This window comes from Haematobia irritans, chromosome 4 (genome assembly GCF_050003625.1).
Source record: "Haematobia irritans isolate KBUSLIRL chromosome 4, ASM5000362v1, whole genome shotgun sequence".
Classification (NCBI taxonomy): Eukaryota; Metazoa; Arthropoda; class Insecta; order Diptera; family Muscidae; genus Haematobia; species Haematobia irritans.
In genome coordinates, this window is record NC_134400.1 from 59,723,969 (window position 1) to 59,746,384 (window position 22,416).

Below are 22,416 nucleotides of genomic sequence, written 5' to 3' on the forward strand. Positions count from 1 at the left end.
AAATTCACTTTATGGTATTTTTAAAAATATTTTAAAAATATAACTGAAAGCTGACCTATTCTTGTGAAATCTTAACGAAGTCTGAATGTTAAAGCCCGTATAAATCACTTAAGAAAATTACCAGCTTTAAAATAAATTATTAAAAAAAATTGGACCTTAGGCATAAACCAGGTTACTCACACAATTTTGGGTGTGAACTCCTCCATCAGACAAAGACTTGTTGTTAAAGATGTTAGTGATAACTCCTGCTTTGAGGACTTTCATTTCATTAAAGTTAGACCACGCGGTACCCACGCATTTTGGTAAACTGCTATTACAACATCTCTTTTAACATCGATATCACGTGTGATCCAGTGTTGCCAGGTTAGGGGTTTTCCCCCCAAATTTAGGGGGTTTTTTCACGTTTAGGGGGGTTTTTAGGGGTAACATTTATTTAGGGGGATTTTTGGGGGTAAAAAAAATTCTTAGACCTTATAAAGTGGAGCAATTCTCAAGCAAATTCGGAACAATTCTGGCATGAATTATGAGAAAAAAGATAAGGGAAGTCAACAAGAAGATCCTAAATACAAGCAAGTATGCAATAGCATTATTTTCGTTATCTTTTTAAACGCTTCTGTTGAAAGAGCATTTTTAATATTTGCCACAATTAAAAACAATCAATCATTTAACTTAGCAGTTGAAAGCATTTTAATAGTAAGCCTGCCTTGTATTATAACATCCAAAGAAAAAATAATTTCTTCAGGACGAAATTTTAAACAAACGAAATTGTCTTTTCTTAAAGAGCAAATTTTATTTTTTATTTACTTCAAAAGAAAATTTTTGCATCAAACGAAAACTTAGTTTTTCTAAAATTTCGTTACTCAGAAAAGAAAACTCTTCTTTCATTTTTTATTTTTTATTTATTTACTTCAAAAGAAAATTTTTGCATCAAACGAAAACTTAGTTTTTCTAAAATTTCGTTACTCAGAAAAGAAAACTCTTCTTTCAGTATATATATTTGTGTTAAATTTAAGTTTTAAATTGTATTACTACAGGATTTTTTTCACGAAATTGGGGACCCTTTTTTTCCTTTTTACATTCTTAAATTTTTTGGGGGTTTTTGAAAAAATCCTAGACCAATTTAGGGTTTTTTTTTGGGGGGAAGAATCAAAAATCGTCTGGCAACACTGGTGTGATCACGTTTAAGGTAGTTCCTAATCTTTCCAATCCATCTTATCTGCAATTCCATGGTATGTCCCCGAAGTCAAGTACCGCACTGTACACGTTAATTAAAGTAGTCATTTTACCACTATCACTTTTCTTTAATAATTCTTTTCAAAGAAAACAAATCGAAGCTCTAAGTATGTCCTCTTTTAGATACAATAAAGTTTGCAAAAACAAATCCTTTTATTCTGTCTATGCAAATTTATGTTCAATTCTAGTAGTTAAAATCGATTTTCGTGTTACCCAGCAAAACCTTGTTAACCACTAGTGATTCTTCTAGTATTACCGAAATCAAAAGCTTACTACTTTCAGTATTACCGGGGATTTAAAAGTAATAAGTTACCTGCGTAGACCAAAAGTAATTCCTTCTATCATTACCAGTAATAACATCACATCTTGGGGGGACGGGTTCGATTCCTGTCGATACTCCATTTTAAAAACAACTATATTTTGTTTTTTATTCTATTTTCTTCAGGATCATATTTTTATTAAATTCATAGGGTTTTTCTTAAAAAAGTTTGAATGTGGTAGCCAAAAAGTAATGGCAAATTGCAGTTCAGAAAAAAATTACAACATACGAGTATTACTTGACATAATGCCTTTGATTTGATAGAATCTCCTTGGAGGTAGGTCACCTTCAACTTCTCCTCGCTAAATGCTGCCCAATGTCACTTCGATGATTTAATATAACTCCGGGCAGTGTATAAGTATTATATTATATTAATATGGACCAAGTGTGTTTGTTTGATGGTATATAGCGGCATTACGTACCTAAGCTCAAGTGTATCGGATGAAAACGAGCCCTTCAGGATGATCCCAGGGTTATGGACCAAGTTTCCTGTGGGCTTAAGAAGTCAAAGGTTGAATTTATGTTGAGGATGGGGTTCACCTCCAAATTAATTTTATATATAAAAAATCCTAGGATTTGTTGAGTTGACATCTATTTACATTTAACATATGCTTGTATATTGCAATTTCGTGTCACGTGCACACCTCGACTATTCAGTCCATTGTAATACCACAGTGGCGAACTTCTCTCCTATCACGGAGATCCCGATTCAATGTTTAGCTCAATGACAAGGGATCTCCTTTTAGCCGAATCCAAACGGCGTTCCATATTGCAGTGAAACCACTTACACTTATAGAGAAGCTTTGATAAACTCAACAATGTCACCAGTATTACTGAAATGGGAAAATCCACCGCTTAAGCTTTTTGGTGTTTGGTCGGGTATGCTAACCAATGCATCACGGTGGCTTCCTACAAGCGTTACCAGGTTGGAGGTTTCCCCCCAAATTTAGGGGTTTTTCTCACGTTTGGAGGATGTTTGTGTTTTTTTTTAGGTAAAATATGTTTAACATCTAATAAAGTAAAGCAATTATCAACCAAACTCGGAACAATTATTGCATGCATTTAAGAAAAACATACGCAGGAGATCAATACAAATCCTTAGATAGAAACAAGTATGCATTAACATTGCTATCGCTAACCTTTTCAAATGCTTCCTCTGAAGGTCTTTTTTTATATTCGACTTCAACAGTTGAAGGCAGTTTAAGGGTTAAATATTTCTTATATTATTCCTTAAATTCCTGCAACTGAGAACATTTAAAAATTTTGTTGTAATTATGTTGAGTTAAAACATTTATACATTGAATTATTTAGTTCTTAAATTGTATATCAATATTTGATTATTAAATTTTTTGTATAATTGCGAATTTGAAGTGTATTACTATAGTATTATTTTTTACAAAGTTTGGAAGGCCATTTGTTACATATTTGTATTCCGAATTTTTTTGTGGGGGTTTGAAAAAAATCTAGAACAATTTGGGTTTTTTTCTTAAGATTTGGGGGGAAGTTTCCAAAATCACCTGACAATAGTGCTTCTTACTTGAGGGTTTGCGCTACTTGTAATAAAGGCAGGTCTTACGGTCCAACCACTTTTGCTTTACACCACAATAAGGCACATCAGCATTCTTGAGTTTTCATCTAACATTTTAACAAATATCGCTCCAGAACTATCGCATTCGAAGGCTATTAGACAATCGCAAGACTTAGACAATCGCAACGTACATTAAATGTTATGTCGGTTAAGTACCACAGTTACAAGTATTTGAAAACATGTTTAATATCACTAAATAATTTTATTCATTGCAAGTCTATTAATGGAAACAAGCATTTGAAATATGTTTAAGTTCAACATGCTTTCAAATTGTGTTTTTAATATAAATATTTCACATTCAATTTTTCTTGTAAAATATATCATTTCAAAGTAGACTATATTATTCAATTTACAAGTTTGCAAAAATGTAGCAGCAGAAATAAACCGATCTTCACTACGAAAATTTAACATTAATGATAAATATTTCAAAAAATTCTAATAAAAAAATTTGAAAATTCCAAAATTGGTTAATGAGTTTGCTATTATCAACACACACACAAAAACTTCTTTCCTCCCAAACGAAAGTATAGACAAATAGCCATTTGTTTTTTCTTCTAGTATGTTTATTTGTACTGAACAAATATTGTCATGAGGCCAAAGATTTAATGTCCTAACGCGTTATTAAAGAACTTTGAGAGCACATGACAAAAAAAGCTGAAAAACGAATAAGTTAAATTTTGTTTACTAGAATCAAGTAGGCAATACTTAAGTTTAAACGAGAATTGTATCTTACTTTTGTGCTGTGTATGCAGAAACAATAGAACTTTATAATTTAAAGCATTTCCAATAGTTGTTATATATATTTGGAATGAAAATAAACGTATTTCACCTGTGTGTCAGGCAGAAGGCCTATATCGATCTAGGTTTTGATATTGCCCTCTTATGAAATTGGAGCACTAGAGCCATTTTAGTACAAAAACAGCTGCGGCGAATATATTGTGTATCGATTCATGTTTTGGAATAGCCCCCACACTGAAAAAATAGCATGCCCGGTTCCAAAGATTATGTCTTTACTTTAAACATTTTGGTATTGATTCCGAGCCAAATAAGCGGAGAATACAAGTAAGGATACTTTTAAGACACAATTCTCTTTTAAATTTGGATTTTGTGTACTTTCTTCCAAATTAAGACTCGATTTGCAGTAGAAATTATACTGTGTTTCAAGTAAAAAACATCTATAAAATAAAGTTTTGAAAAACATGTCCTATATTTGAACGATTGTTTGCTTGTAGTCAATATGCAAAGAGACAACAAATTTAAAGACAATTTCATTAAATTTAAAGAATTTTTCTGAATTATTAGTCAAGTTGACCTTATCCCAAAAATGTTCTCTTTCATGTTATGATACCCATTTTTTAACTCAAATCACTTAATTATAAGGACAACACGACTTCATTGAAAAGTTTATTGACTTTTGGACAAGAAAAAAAAACTTTATATTAGAGAAATGTGTCTTCTATGTTAAGCAAAATTTGCATTCGTATTTTAAAGACATGAAATCTTTGACCTCACGACAATATTTTTTTTCAGTGCATATAAACCGATCTCCTGATTCGACTTCTTGGGCTCCTAGAAACCATAGTTTTTATCAGAGTTTTATGGCGTGCATCAGTCCACGTTTTGGTATTGCCCCCATATATACCGATCTCCCGATTTGAAGTCTTGGGCCTCTAGAAATTTTTATCCTTTTTTCTTGCAAATGAATATCTGGAGGTAGTTTAGATCTGAAAATAAGTATACCGATTGGGGTGTGTATCGGTCCATGTTTTGATGTCTTAATGGGGCTTTAAGATTCCTCTAAAACTCAGACAAAAATTGCTCTTATAAATCAGAATCTGCACCCAGAAAAAGTGTCTTCGAAAGTAAAGGAAAAACTGTTCATCAATTTAGTTTAGCCATTTTATTAACATTAAGATAAATTTTTGTGTGAAATTATAAAATTTACTGATTTCAGCAAAAAAATTGTAAACTGAAAGCAGTTAGGAATAGGTCATTAACTAGAGTAAGGCATAGAATTTTACTAATACTGTTTTCTTCGCTGGGTATAAGAATTTACTACACAACAAGAAAATTTTATTCACTGATAACAAATCATTCGTAAAAATAAACAAAAACCGAACTAAAACCAAGTTCCCTCAAATTTAGTAAAATTTCTTATAAAATGATAGTTCCGCCTTCCTTTATTATAGAAAGCTTATCATACATACGAATAACACTTGGCATAGAAAAATATTTTAGTTCATTCGTACTAAGAAGTATTCAATCCTTTCAAAACTTAAGGAAACATACTTGTTAGAATATAGTAAATTTTCCTATATCACTTTCGTCTACCTGTAATCGATACCAGTCATCGATGTAATCGATATGTTTGCGGGTGGGTTGTTTTATTAGTTGGAATCGCGTTGTTATGATATACGGAGAGATTGTTAAAAAAATAATATAATAAATAAAAAATAAAATATTTGTTATTTTAAATTAGTGAGAAAAATGTTCGTTTTTTTGTTTTGAAAATTAGTAAAAATAAATAACAAACAATAAATCTATCAATATTCGTGATGGTGTACAAAGAAATAAAACACCAACAGAATAACAACTCCTTCATTCATCAGGTAACATTCAGGACGATAACCTTTTGTGAAAAAATTGGTTTATGATTTTTTTATATTTGTAGGCGTTAGGCTTAGGCTAGGTGGCAGCCCGATGTATCAGGCTCACTTAGACTATTCAGTCCATTCCACATTGGTGAACTTCTCTCTTGTAGGCGTTGAAATTGTAAAAGGAGGACAAAATCGTTATGCAGCAACTTATTAAAAGTGAAAGCTACAAAACGAAAAGAAAATTACGTTTTACACTTGATAACTTTACATGGAAATTGGAAATAGTGCAATAATAAACTAATATTTCGATGATGTTGATTCTTAATAAATATTTTTAATATATTAATAAAACATGTCTTTTATTGAAGAAAAAATGTCTATATAAATAAATAAAATTGTATTTAAAAACGAAGATATGCAGTTCTAATTTTGAAGTAAAAGGTTTACAACAAATATGTAAGATTTGTCCAAATGAATGAAAAAAGTTCAATAAAATCATTCCATATATGAATTCAATTCAGTTAAATTTTTTCATTCTGTAATATAGTGGTACATAAATATAGGAAAATGTTAACTAATATATGGAATGCATTCTACCTAATTTCTATGAAAATCACATTGTTCAAACAAATAAAAATGTCTTTGGCGCTATACGAAGTTCAACTTTCTTCACAAAGAGTTCATTTTAACTTAAAGAAGGGGTCAGTTTTTTCTGGGTGTGATGCAGTCTCCATATAGAGAAACTTTAAATTTAAATTCTGGAAGGGTATCATTTGGACCGATCTTCATGAATTAGTATATTTATTAATATACATGTGAAAGTGTACATATTTTCGAGTAAGCCGATGCGACGATGGGTTTTCAGAGTACAATATTATAATTGAGTCATAGTGGCGGGTACGAACCTACGGATGTATATACTTACTGAATGCCAAATGTTTATCAGTTCTATCGCATTCGTACAGCAATAAAGATAACAAGTAGCATATATCTTATATTCCCTTAATTGCTATAATACCCTATGGGTCTCGGGTGTCTTCTTCTGTGCACTACACACACAGAGAGAAGGAATATAATCACCCCAAACATGTTTCAAGAGTACCATGTTACTTTTTCACGGGCAACATGTAACATGTTTGTCACACAATAAACACTAAATTACAAACTGCCACACAATAAACACTAAACCAAAAACTAACGATTTTTCCATTTTTCTCTCTCTGGATCAGAGAATGAAGCCGACCCATTTTTGTCGGCGGCGGCTGACACTAATTTTTTGCTTTCGGCAGCGGCGGCTTGACGGCTTATCCGATAAATATTTGTCTATTCAATTTGAAGTTATTCGAATAATAATGAGATTAGTTGTACAACCAATCTTACAATCACATTTACATTTCATTCAAATTTTCTGGGCTAAATTTTGCAAAATTATTATAGCAACTTGGTACTGAGGGATATTGGGTGGAAAGTCAAACATTTTGAGAAAAAATACAACAATTATTAATAATTTTTTCTGATTTAAATTAATATTTTTGATTAATTGGCGGCTAATTTTGAGTCGAGATGAGTCGACATATTCGGCGGCGGCTTCGACTAGCAAAAATTGGTCGGCGGCGCAACTCGGCGGCTTCATTCTCTGCTCTGGATTCTACAAATTAATGCGCAGATGTATGTATGTCCGTAAAATTTGAAACAACGCCGATAAAACACATAACAATATCTTCGAAAAATCAAAAGGATAGTATGTTTGTTCTATCATAAATATTTAAAATTTTTAATAATAAAATACTCGTACATTTATTGGTTGATATCTCAATTTTTTTATCAGAAAGTATTTTCAAATATTATTGATAAAATACTCGTACATTCCGTAGTTGATATCCCATTTTTTTATCGATAAAAAATTCAAACTATCAACGCAGAACTTTATCATATTTTGAATAACTTTCTTGATAAATGTTTTTCTTTTTTTTTCAAAATTTAACAAGAGGTATTTTTTCTGTGTAGAGAACGACTGAATATTTTTTGTTTGGTTTTCATATTTATTCCATCTGCCTTCCGTAGAAAAACGTTGCATTCATTATGAAATACGTGGGCTAACGACAGGCTTAATTTTTTTTATTGATTACTTCGTTTCAGTCAAGTATATATAGTATGCAAAATTTTTAGTAAAGAATCATTGAATATAAAAGCGAGAGGTAAAGTAAATCAATAGCTTGCATTAAACCGTGCAGAGTGTCAATTTGGGTGTTTTTTAAGTGTCTATCAAACCTTCTAATATTTAATCTTACAGAACTTCGTACACCGAAAAAAAAGTTTACTATTTTTTATGAAAAATGAACTAACCCATAGTAAGAATGACCATGATTTGGCGCCAAAGATTTTTTTCATCTAGATAAGTTCATGATTTTCTTATAAATTAGTTCATGTATTACATCGTATTTTAGTTCATTATTACTATACTGTGGGAAGAATATAGTTAAACTCATTCAAAATATTCCTGCTATCCGGAAAAATTAACAATTTTTTGGGAAACCTGTATTAAGAAATTAGTTTGAAATAAACTGTTTGTCGGTATAATTTTCAAAAGAGTAGAGAAATTGAGGAATCAAAAGTACAAAAAGCCTGTATACAACTAAGAAATTTTTCGTACAAAACAAGTCAATTTTCTATAACCACCAGTATTTTATTTCAAAGAATTATTATTATATTACACAAAACTATGGCTTATGATATACAATAAAGGAAATATTTTTATTAGTACGTTGGACGCATTTACTTGTCGGTAGTTAGTAATTGCTTCTTCAAAAGAGTAATATTCTATGTTATTAGGACTAAACTAATTAATTTAAATTTCCATGTTTTCTATCCATATGAAAGATATATGTGGCATAAGTTGCTATATTCAATTGAATTGTCCAATTTCATCGATTTTGGCTAACTTTTGTTGGGCGGATTTGGCTTATAAGCATCTGAAATTGCAAAGCTATACAAGATATAAGAAAAATATTATTAATTAATTAATTCTATCAAGAGTATTTAATAGAGTCAATAAGGATATCAGCTTAATTAGTATTAAACAGTAAGAATATTCAAAAAATTACCATTACGAGACCTGTCTACCTGCAAGTGAAAAAAATAATTTTTAATAAATTGAAATTTTGGTTTTATTAAAAACGGACAAAATACCGTTTATAGAAAAACGTACCACATTGAAAAATCCATCCAGTAGGTACATTATTGGAATCATATCCATGGACAAATGGGACGTTATTGAAATTATTCTCAGAATATATTTGAAATAAAAAATATAAAATTAGACATAATTTCCACTTGTCAGTATAGCATTTAGTATTTAAGGTGGATATTAAGTTCGAGTTTAGCGGCTAAAATTGCAATTTCCATGATAAGTTTTCTTTAATAATCCATTATAAAAAATAATCTTTATAAAAAACTTGATTTGGGCTATTCTCCATCAAGTTATATTTAAATTTGTATCGAAGACGTATAATTTTATACTTTGCTTAGTGATTTATTTTTAATTTTAGTGGCTATACTCGAACTTAGTACTCACCTGTAGGAATTGCTGTAACATAAAAAATATAGATTAAAAAAAAATGGTTGCTTCTCAACCTGTGATCCAGATGTAGAATAAATATAAATCATCCTATTACCACTCATGTTGTATATTTTTTACGTAAATCAATTTAAAATCCGCACTAATTTTAAACTAACATATTAACAGAAATATACAGTTCCTTAATCTGATATTTGTTTTTTATCAATTCCTCTAACATCACATCATTCACTTCTCAGTTTCTAAATAAATGTATTTTCATTAATAAACACCAATACCGCACGTACAATTTTGCAAAATTAAATCCACGTGTGCACTTCATAAATGCATCAGCATAACTGAATGCAACAATAAAACTCAAAGACACCAATAGTCATAAGGGATACATACCTGCCGTAAAGAAAAACAACTCCACACACACACACACGATCCCTTTCTGATCTTGCTATTGCAAAAAAAAACAACTCTCACCACAAAAGATACCAACAACACACAAGAAACATTCCATTGTCTCTAGAATCAAAACAACCAACAACAGCATAAATGCCGCAATAACAAACACAAACAATCATACGAGATATACACAAAATGTCTCTAAAAACTCCCTCGCATGATGCACTCACATTTTCCAGTAGCACGTTTATTAATTAGTAGGAATTCTATCTATAAGTTAAGGTAAAATATATACCAAATCTATGAGGAATCTATAAATATTATATACACCTGTCAAGGATTATATTAAATAATTTTTATTCTATTTTAACTAAAATTAGCTAAAATTCCATGTGAGTAAAAACACTCCAACATATAATAAAAAGGGAAATAATCTGTAGGTAGTCATCGTACGAATCGGTAATGTCGTTAAGTTAATTTTTACTAAAAAAATTTTTTCCATACAAAATTTTGTCTTAGTAAATTGTCCACATTTCGTAGTAAGATTTTTATATTGCCCATGTATTTTTATAATAGAATCAACGAGGCATTAACTACTGTGTTGGAAATTTATTTAAGGAAAAATCCTTCCCATTTCGTAGTTAGTGAACTAAAAAACATTTACTGAATTTTTATAAGTTTTGCTTTAGCTAAGTTAATTTTCGTTGTGGTTACGAAAAATGAACTATATTACAGTAAATTTGTTGAACTATGTGGAAGTCAAAATGGTCCTTAAATTTACAAGACACTTTTTTTTCTGTGTACATAATAATTAGTCTCTCCGCTTTGGGCAATATCGACATTTTCATAAACTGAAAAATTATTTGAAATACATCGACATGGAATTTCTAATGGTTTACAATTCTATTACTATAAGAATACTTAGGAAAGTTCAGAAATCTTAGCCGATTAGGCCGGAGGTATTGGAATGTTCTGATATGTGGAATGGGATACACTAATGATCCCATGTAATCAAAATGGAATGCGCAGCCTTTTATATTTCGAGATTAGATAACAATAACAAATAGTCATCGAAAATCGATTTATTAGGACCAAGCACTTTTTCCACTCTGATTTAGGTATCGCAAAAACATGCATTCTGAACATATCAACCGTTTCTACCGGTGCCGAAAAACGTTGACCTCTCATGTGGTTTTTCATCTCCGGGAATAAAACAAAGTCATTGGGTGCCAAGTCAAGACTATACGGCGGAAGACCCATCAAATCGATGTGTTCAAAAATTCTGCAGTTTGAGTCGATGTGTAAGAGCTCGCATTCCGTCTACGGCGGTTGGTGGTTCTGATTTCTAGAAAGACAACTGGCAAACAACTGCGATCATCTGCTTGAAAGTAATTCAGTTTTTGGACTAGATATATGTTTTAACTAGTTGCAAACAACACAAATATCGTATTTCAAAACGATCTCAGCACGTATAGCTGCAAAATGTCAAGCTTTACGATGGAGTTGTCAGTTAACATATTGCGACAATCCCGAAAGGTAAAAGGCAACCCTCGTAATGAAATGCTGGTATCGAAACGATTTACTATTATGATCATAAGAGAAAATTCCAATGTTCAATGTATAAGGTTTCAACAGTGCCTTTGAAAACGAGTTGGGTTCACATACTTTTTAATCGTCTGTTCCAATTCGTTCCTATTTCAATTTTCTGATCGGAAAATGAAAAAATACGAATGACAAAGGTGGAGGCTATACAAATGCTATAAAACATAAATATCCTCAATGTTTTATTTAAATACTATTTATTTCTGCTGACTTATAATAATAATTAGCTAATACTCCCACACATATACACTCAAAAAAAAAGTTTACTTGGAGCCAAAGATTTTGACTTTCTCTTAAGGATTTTGGTATTGATTCCGAGCCTAAGATGCGGCTTTTTTAAAGTAAAGACATTTTTACGGACCTCCCTGGCTTTAAATCAAATAAGTTAAAATTGGACACAGATCTCATCCATTGAGTTTTTATTTTCTTTTTGCGATATATTAATAAAGGTATTTATGTACACACAAATTCCAATTTCAAAATCCAAATTATGCCAGGTACTTCAAAGTAAAAACAGTTTTCTTAATGCTAAAAAAACTTTAAACCAAAGATGCAAATCCTTAAAATAAGTCTTAGCCTATATTTGAAGCGTTTTTATCTTAAATTTAAAAATTCAATACGTCAGTTGAGTTAAAGACGATTTGTTTAAATTAAAAATGTTTTTCTTTATTTTAAGGAAAATTTGCCTTACTAAAAAGATCTACAACTTTAGCAGAGAGACGCAAAATTTCAAGATTTGTGTCCTAAATTTAATGAAAAAAATTTTTGAAGCAAGGATTATAAACTTTCTTTTAATTAAAATGTCATTATTTTAAAGAATTTTATCCTTAGCATTGCGTAAATTTAGAGTCCTAAAATTTAAGTTGCATAATCTTCCATATTAGGTAGTTCAGTGTAGTTAGTTCGTATAATTCAATTTAGTTTGGTTAATCATAGCAATCATAATTGAATAATTGTTAATAAACTAATTCAACATTATGGACAATACTAGGGATTCCGATTGGTCTAATATTCCAGCAGAGGTCTTATAAAAACTCCTTACTGAAACTTGAAATTAAAACTGCGTTAGTTTTAGGGAGCGTGGGATGATAGAAGCTGTAAAACTCGAGAGGAAGAATTAAAAAAAAAAGATAATCTAAGAATTATTTATTAAAATGTTCAAAACATATGTGTGTCTTAAAAGCTACATGTAAACAAATTTGATATTATACCCAAGCGGCACGGGTTTACTATAAATGTAAATAACACAAGGGAACAATGGTTCTGTTGATCAAGGACTGAATATTGTTTTTAAGGTTATTTGGGATGCTGAATCCAAATCTGCACTTGTTTTTTTTCTATCAGCTCGACTTTTCGAGATATACCGTTATGTTTAAAATTAAGGCACTTCCGCTACATATTTTGGAATAAAGGTGGGTATTAAGTTCGAGTTTAGCCGCTAAAAACGTAATTTTTTCACGATTACTTTTCTTTAATAATCCATTTTAAGGAATACAAACTTTGAGAAAATTTGCTTTGGGCTTTTCCCCATCAAATTATAATAAAATTTGCAACAAATATGTATAATTTCATGCATTTTTCTTACTGATTTAGTTTTCACTTTAGCGATTTTAGCGGCTAAACTCGAACTCAATACTCACCTTAACTTGAAAACGGTTCACCATATCAAATAAAAAAAGGCCATAACTCCAAAACAATATTATCTTTAAGCCGTGCTTACATTGTTTTTTTTTTCAAGTAGTTTTAGAGACATTGTTTTGAAAAAAAATTAAAATTTTTAACAATTTTGTTTATTCTTTAAAAATTCCTAAAAAATATAAATGGACAAAAATCACAGTTTTGGTCTGCTTAGAATAGAAGACTCATTTCTCTGATATAAAGCTTTTTTCCTTGTCCGAAATACGATGAACTTTTATATAAAGTAGTTTTTTCCTTATAATTAAGTGATTCAAATAAAAATTGGGTATCTTAAATTTAGTTTGACTAAGGTCAAATTGTCTTTAATAATTGTCAAAAATTCTTCAAAATTAAAGAAATTGTCTTTAAATTTGTTGTCTTTGTGCATCTTGACAACAAAAGCAAAAAAGCGTTTAAAATAGGAGACGTTTTTCAACACTTTATTCTAAAGACGATTTTTAATTGAGACATAGCATAATTTCTACTTAAAGTCGAGTCTGAATTTGAAAATTTAAGTTGTCGGTAACACGTTTTTAAAGGACTTTAATTGCACATGAAGAAAAAAAAACAGAAAAAAAGAATAAATAAAAATTTGCTGACTAGAATCAAGTACGCAAAACTTAAATTTAAAAGACAATTATGTCTTAAAAGTTCCTTACTTCAATTCTCCGCTTCTTTGGCTAGAAATCAATACCACAATCATTAGTGTAAAGACCAAATCTTTGGAACTGGACATGCTTTTTTTCAATGTAGTTAACCCTTTCACTACCGAAATAAAACTAATGTTAAAAGCTTGAATTTTTCTTCTGTTTTTACTTGCACTAATAGCATGTAGAACAAAACTTTTAATTTTGAGGACCTACCTCAATTACTTCAAGAGCTATATGAGTTTGTTCTGAAAACATGATCCTTCAATTGTGTCCGAATGGCCATACGAATATAAACGCTATATAGAGTTTGGTGTCGTTTTCGAATGTCCTCTGTAGTGGACTTCGGTAGTGAAAGGGTTAAATATATTTCGAATAAAATGAGATTTATTTCATTACAATCGGTGCACAACTTTTGATTTACACTTACACATTACAAAATGTTATTTTTCTATGGAAATCGCGATTTATATTAATTCAGTAAATCGTGAACAAAATCAAAAGTTGTTCACCGATTGTAATGAAATAAAGCTCATTTTATTCGAAATATATTTAACTAACTGATTCTAGACCAAAACTGTGATTTTTGCCCCATTTATATTTTTTTTGGAATTTTTCAAGAACAAAAACATTTTTTTTTTGTTCAAAATTTTAATTTTTTTTTTTAACTTGAACGATCTCTCCTACTTGGAAAATTGAAAAACAATATAAACACGGCTTAAATAGAATATTGTTTGGGAGTTTTGAACTTTTTTTTAATTTTATATGGTAAACCGTTTTCAAGTTATTTCAAAATATGTAGCGGAAGTGCCTTAATTTTGAACATAACGGTATATCACGAAAAGTTGAGCTGATAGAAAAAAACAAGTGCAGATTTGGATTCAGCGAAATTAGTAAAAAATTGCTATACATTTCATTACATATACATTGAACACAAAAAAGTTTAATTTTGTTCCCTTGTGTAATATGTACCTTTTTCATTTAATAAACTATATGTCAATAAAATTTCTTAAAGAGTTTTCTTTAAATAGATAAGTGACAATTACTAATATAAGAAACTATAGAATACATTTCTGCAGCACAAACCCACAAAAATTGCAACCTTACAGGTCATATGTAATAGGTACTTCTAATTATTATGGCATCACAATAGACTGAATAGTTTAAGAGAGCCTGGAAATAAATCGGGCTGCCATTTTAAGCTTACATACAGGTCTGCTGTGTAAATAAGAGTACATTAAAAGCCTAACGGAGCTACATGAACCGTTAGACTTTAACAAAAAGTAAATTCCAAAAAAGATTTTGCCTTTACACTAATGATTTTGGTATTGATTTCGTGGTGGAGAGTACATATGATACGGCCTGTCCGGAATTTTGGTCGAATATACTTGTTTTTTATTTATTATAATAAATTATAAATAAATTTGTAATATTACAATCATATCTTAAACATTTTAATTAATTGACGTTGCACGGAAACCAACGTGTTCAATGGCGTTTGTGGCTGAGTGTATTAAGGCGTTCTGTTGGTGTCAAAAAACCAAAGTCAACCACCTGTCGGAGCGAAAATGCTTTTCAAATTGTAAAAATTAGATGATAAGAAAATAAAAGTGAAATAAAAAGTACTAATAAAATAAAATAATAATAAAATGTTAAATTAGTGAGTTTTATTTATTTCTAAATTTCTTAGTTTAAATGAACTTCTAAGGAACAACTTTTAAAGCAATGGAAAGGATCCGAAAACGGAGTAGTTCCGTTCTATGACAAGCCCATGTAAAGTTCATTGGATATAATCTAATTTTGCACTACTTCCGGATCAGAAGTTGTGATCCAAACTACTTTTTTGGAAGGTTCTTTTTTGCTCAATTCCCCAAATTCGCAATCGGTGCAAGGGATGGGCGCGCTATTGAATGCTCCTTGGTTTCAGGTTTATTTTAATATAATTTCAACGGATTCCGACCAATGTGTGTCATATGAATTATTTCCGAGTCTCTCCTAAAGCATCAGGAAGATCTTTAAATGGTACTCCAAAAACCATCGTAGGCAATAGCACTGGAGAGTATCTATGGTTTAACTTTGGAGACGATATAGCACACACATTTTCCTGGAAATAAAATAACTGGTCATTTATTGACAATAACATAAAGTCGGGGAAAACTATATCGGTATTAAATGGTCTTTAAATAGCCATTGGAGACACCCGGACCGATGGAAATCCAATCCGAGACAGACCAAATTATCGCGTGGTAATAAGGATATACAATATTATATATTCCAGTACGGAAGGAGACAACTGTGGCTTTCGTCTTTATCCCTTGTGTATGTGATAACACCGGAAGCGATACCAACGTGATGACCTACAATAAAAAAAGAATGGTAGAGAGGTTATCCCTAGGATATTTTTTGATTATTTATTGTAGGTAGACTCTTCTATAACGCACAAATTGCATATATAGATGTTTGTTTTTAAATATAAAGTTTTCTTTATTTTTTAATAGGATACAGATAATGTTTAAATTTTTGAGAGTATTCTAGAGGCCCTGATGTTTGTCGCAGGCGTGGTACCTATGAGTATACTTATACGTACCAAGCAACAATTTATTGTTTTGGTAGTTGAATGTTCTGAACAAACTGGATTTTTGAAGGAAAAACAATAAATTTTTTTTAGTGGCGTTCGTTTTGTTCGCTGTATTATGTGCACAGTGGTTGCTTCAAACATGGTCCAGGCACATCTTGCTAAATTCCAGGAGCCGATGGGTTTGGAACATGTATAAAAATTAATTCAACCACGATTTCTATGAATTTCAAATAACTTTTTTTGCACTGCTAGCTTCACTATAGTATACATATATCCACGGATGATATAAAATTATGTACAACTAAGCAACGGACACAATGGTATATTAAAGACATGAAATCTTTGTGCTTACGAATTTGTGTATACGCCAAATTGGTTCAATGTACAGCAGAAAAATCCTCTCAATCGCATCCCAAGATCGTGGGTTCGATTCCTGCTTCGACCGAACACCAAAAAGTTTTTCAGCGGTGGATTATCCCACCTCAGTAATGCTGGTGACATTTCTGAGGGTTTCAAAGCTTCTCTAAGTGGTTTCACTGCAATGTGGAACGCCGTTCGAACACGGCTATAAAAAGGAGGTCCCTTGTCATTGAGCTTAACATGGAATCGGGCAGCACTCAGTGATAAGAGAGAAGTTCACCAATGTGGTATCACAATAGACTTAATAGTCTAAGTGAGCCCTAACCTAACCTAACTTAGACTTTATTGCATGAAATACACACAGAAAACAAATTTGTTGTGCCAATCAATGTTTTGTCAATCATATTATTCAGTTGCATCTGCTATCTTAATATAATCGACAAAATTTTTTTAAAGCAACCAATTCTTGTCTGGCACAACTGTACACCGAAAGAATTTTCTTCGTAAAAAGAACGAAAAATTTCGTTAAAAGTACGAAATTTGTCATTGTTTTACAACCAAAGGAACTTTTCATTAAAAGTACCAAATATTTCGTTCTTTTTACGAAGAAAAGTTTTTTCAAATTTTTCTTAGTTTATAAGAAAAAACTTCGTACTTTTTATGAAAAAGTTTCATTTTTTTTATGAAACAATTTCGTTCTTTTTAAGAAATTGTTTTGTTCTTTTTACGAAAAATGTTCATACTTTTATGTAATTGTTACGTAATTTAAATGAAACAATTTCGTACTTTTTGTGAAAAATGTTCGAACTTTAAGAAAAAGTTCATAGTCCAAAGTGCATTTGGTTGTAGTAACAAGTTTAAAAAATGTAACCACTGCTTTACATCTTAAGTTTTTGAATAATTTTTAGTTTGGATGCTTCGTTTTTATTCATAGCATGCTGTCACCCAAATGAGAAGTATCATAGACATGTATTAAAAAATTGAATAAAGGAATGCACTCAAGCACATTATCAAAGACAATTTTATATCGCGAACTGAAATTTTACAACTTTAATGAAACTTCTTCGTTATTTGAAAGAACGTGTTTCGTACTTTTTATGAAGAAATTTTAACGCAGAATGTTTCGTAAAATATTCGTAAAAACTTCTTCACAAAAATCATGACATTTTAAGAAATTTTCGTTAAAAGTACGACCTTTCTACGAAGAAAAATTCATGTAGAATATTTCGTAGATGTTTCGTATATTCGTAAAATGTTCTTTGTTTAATGAAGAATTCACGAAGAATAGTTAATGAAGAATTCTTCGTAACATTAATGAAGCGAATTCTTTCGGTGTACATAAAATTGTATGGATACTCGCAAAAAAAAGTTTGGAAAACGTGTACCGAAAAAGTTTTTCTTTAGTTAGTGTTTTTTTTTAATTTCTTCGAAAATTTAAAAATTCGTTTGTTAAAAATTTTTTATTAAAATAAAAAAATAAAATATTTTTGAACCAAAAACACAGTCCATTTCGTTTGTATCAAGTCCTATTCTTTTTTGACTTTAAGTCTTTAATAAGACACATTTTACATTTTCATAGTTCCATATTTAATATAGTAGAATGTAATGTTAAACATCTCTTCGGAATCTTCCGAACGGAATATATGTAAAAAAAACTTTGTGATGTTTGGTCGAAGCAGGAATCTAACCCTCGACCCTTGGTATGCAAGGCAGACGTACTAACCATTGCTCCACGGTGCCCAACTAAATGTATGTTTCTGTTAAATAAAATTTGTTTAATCGGCTCGTAGGCGCCGAAAACGATGCTATATAAATATAACTGTTTGACTGTTGACGACAATAACAGCTATATAACCCAGTGGATAGTGTGCTGGATTACAAATTGTATGGTCGCGGTTCGATTCTCCGTCCAGGCGAAAAGTAAAATTTAAAAAATTGTAAAATCGAATAATGCCTTCTACATTGTTTGCATTACTGAAAAAAAGTGCTAAGAACTAAAAAATCTCGTGGTAGTGAGAAAGATGTGAGGGAAAATGCAATTATCCAGAAAAGATTGCGCACGTTACCAATCTAATTTTCAATCACAACAAGTTTTATTCCTTTATTAAAGCAACAAACGTTTTTTTGGACAATCAATGCTTCTGAAATAAAACCGTTGCTTGAAATAGGGAACAAAATTCTTCGTCCACTTCAAACAGATTGCATAGAAACTTGACAAAGGACTCTCTCATGGTTCATGGGAGCCACCGTGGTGCAATGGTTAGCATGCCCGCCTTGCATATACAAGGTCGTGGGTTCGATTCCTGCTTCGACCGAACACCAAACATTTTTCAGCGGTGGATTATCCCACCTCAGTAATGCTGGTGACATTTCTGAGGGTTTCAAAGCTTCTCTAAGTGGTTTCACTGCAATGTGGAACGCCGTTCGGACTCGGCTATAAAAATGAGGTCCCTTGTCATTGAGCTTAACATGGAATCGGGCACCACTCAGTGATAAGAGAGAAGTTCACCAATGTGGTATCACAATGGACTGAATAGTCTAAGTGAGCCTGATACATCGGGCTGCCACCTAATCTAACCTATCCATGGTTCATGACATTTTTCTAATGTTTCAGCACAAGGCGAATGTTTCTAGAATGTTGAGTTCGATGATGAGGCAGAAAATATATTTTTACCTTTCACAAAAAAGTGAATGAAAATTAATGAAAAATGAGTGGTTGGTTCTAATGTCATTTAATGGTTAACTTACTAATTAAGAACGCAGCATCCGAATTAAAAAATATATATACTATGTATATAACTCACACCAACCCTTGTTGGGCAGATGGTTATATAAATTTTAATTATCATTAAAATTTTGAATTTTAGAGTTTTCTGCAATTAATGAGACAAAAACAACTTATTTATTGTCATATCAGTGTCTACATTCCAAAGTGCGCTAAGTCTAAAAAGTGAATTTTACAGGAAACAAGAAACAAATTTTTGTTTTTTAAAATTTCTCAAAACCCGTATAAGATAGAAATTTCCTTATTTTCGGTCTCAAAATCACATATTTTATAAAAATTTTTTAATATGTACGAGCTCAAAATAGTGATAATAGAACATGGTCAAAAATGACTTAGACCACTTTAGACCGAATAAAGCTTTTTGCCCTTTTTGGATTGGACATTTTTTAAAACTTTAGGCACAGGCTAAGTACAATATTAACCATAACTTTTGATAGAAATGTCCAATAAATTCGAACTTTTGATAGGATGCAATTCACATCAATCCGAATAAAAAACAGCGAACTCCATCAAAACATGTTAAGTCGACTTAGCATACTCTGAAATGAGGGCATCGATAATATATACGTAGCCCATAGCAACAAATTTCCTTTATAACTATCAAATCTGTTAACACTATTGGGTTTGGTGATGCATTCTTAAAACAAATCAGTTATCACAACAGGGAGGAATATATTGCAAATGTTCCTTACACCGAAAGAAGAGTTTTCTTTTCTGAGGAACGAAATTTTGACAAGCAAAGTTTTCTTTCGACGCCAAAAAATTTTCTTTCAAAGTAAATTAAAACTTTAAGAGAGAATTGTTGATTCTCTTATCATAAATCCACATTAATTTGCTCTAAATGAAAATACTTTAGGGGTATTTTGTTTGTCTAAAATTTCGTTCCGGAGGAAAGTATATTTTTTTTTTGGTGTACTCCTACATATAAATAAGGACCAATATTTAGTCATGTGGTTACACTGCTTTTTTGATTGTTTATATTGTTTATATATCACCTCTTCTTTGGAATGTTGCTATAAACAACCTTCTGGTTTCTCTAGAAAAAGAAAGGATAAAAGTGGTGGCATACGCAGATGATGTGGCGCTAGCAGTCAGGGGAAAATTCCCATCCACAATCAGAGATATTATACAGAGAGCTCTCCGGATGACTGAGAAATGGGCGAAAGATAATGGTCTTGGTGTAAATCCAGCAAAGACAGAAATAGTCATGTACTGCAAAGATCGCAAAACTCCCACGGTTAGGCCCATTTCCTTAGGGGGTACTGAAATTCCCTTTGGTGAGTGTGCAAAATACCTTGGCGTTATTTTGGACAGGAAGCTGAATTTTAGGCTTAATATTGAAGAGAGGGCGAGAAAAGCCACGGTAGCTTTGTACTCGTGCAAAAAGGCAATAGGGAAAAAGTGGGGACTAAGACCAAAAATTGTGCATTGGCTATACACGGCAGTGGTTAGACCTATAATGCTATATGGTGTTGTAGTCTGGTGGCCGGCACTTCAGAAACCGACTTGTTTAGATAAAGTTCAGCGTATGGCGAGCTTATGTATCTCAGGCGCATTTAGTAAGACAGGAACAGACTCCCTTAATGTCATGCTACATCTATTGCCTTTAGACATTTTGGCCAAACAGTCAGCTGCAACAACGGCTGTGCGGTTGCGCGAGCTATCGCTGTGGTCGGAAAAAATGTACGGTCATAGTTCGGTCCTCAAAGTAATGCCAGATGTGCCTAACGTAGTGGATTACACCCTGGCAAAACCACTTTTCGACAAAAAGTTTGAAACTCTAATTCCCAACAGTGAGGCGTGGTGTACACAGACCCCGGGGAATAAAAGATATATAGATTTCTATACTGATGGCTCCAAATTGAATGGACAAGTGGGGTTCGGAGTATATTCTAAAGATCTGGAAATTCGAATAGCGAAAAGATTACCTAATCACTGTAGTGTTTTTCAGGCTGAAATATTGGCAATAAGAGAGGTGGTGAATTGGCTGAGAAGTAATGTTCCAACAAATATTGGCATTAATATATACTCAGACAGTCAACCTGCAATAAAATCCTTGGACTCTGTGTTCCTTAACTCAAAAACGGCCATAGACTGCCGCAAATCTCTAAACGAGATGGCTGAGCAGTACAATATTCACCTAATATGGGTGCCTGGTCATAGGAACATACCGGGGAACTGTGAAGCAGATGTGTTAGCAAGGCTAGGAACTACCTTACATATTCCAGGGGAACTAGAATCTGTTGGTATGCCTCTGGCCACCTGCAAGCTCTTACTGCGTGAGAAGGCTGTTATGATGGCCAATATTCGATGGGAAAATTGCAAGGGTTGTAACGACACCAAGCAAATATGGCCCCATTTAAACTTAAACCGCACACTAGATATGCTAGTGTTCTCAAGGCGTCAGATAGCACTCCTAATATCTGCTATAACGGGTCGCTGCCTGATAGGCGAATTTGCAAAAACTATAGGTGCGAAGTATAATGACTATTGTATAAGCTGTCATGACGTGGAGGAAAAGGAATCAATTAAACACCTCTTGTGTGAGTGTCCTGCTTTTTGTGTAAGGCGTAAGCGAATTTTAGGAGCATATAGCTTTAGATTACTGGCTGACCTGGAAAACGTTAACTTAAACAGTTTGTTAATGTTTTTGGAGCAATCTGGTTGGTTCCACAAAAGTAAATAATAGAGAAGGTTCAGTGGTTAAGACTAGAAGTGCCCATATGTAATAGGTACTTTTAGTTAAATGTGGTATCACAATGGACTGAATAGTCTAAGTGAGCCTGAAATTTAATCGGGCTGCCACTTTAACCTAACCTAACCTAACCTACCATCAAACAAACAAAATTAACAATAATTCCACACAATTAAACATTGTATATCTCCACTATCAATTTGTTGTCGCACTCGAATTGCAATCGTTTCTCTGGGAATTGTAGCTTTTTGTAGATACTGAAAGAACATCAAATAACATTAATCCGAGAATCGAAGTTCGTTTGATTTTATGCCAACATGTCCCCGTAACACGCGAGCATGATTTTATATTTAATAGCATATTTG

General features: G+C 31.9%; 1 protein-coding gene across 2 annotated transcripts in view; it reads left to right on the forward strand.

Annotated features, from left to right (window-relative positions):
* The window catches only part of zfh2 (Zn finger homeodomain 2), a 58,440-nt gene that overhangs the window by 1,485 nt on the left and 34,539 nt on the right, over positions 1 to 22,416 (forward strand). The gene's annotated exons all lie outside the window — the stretch shown is intronic.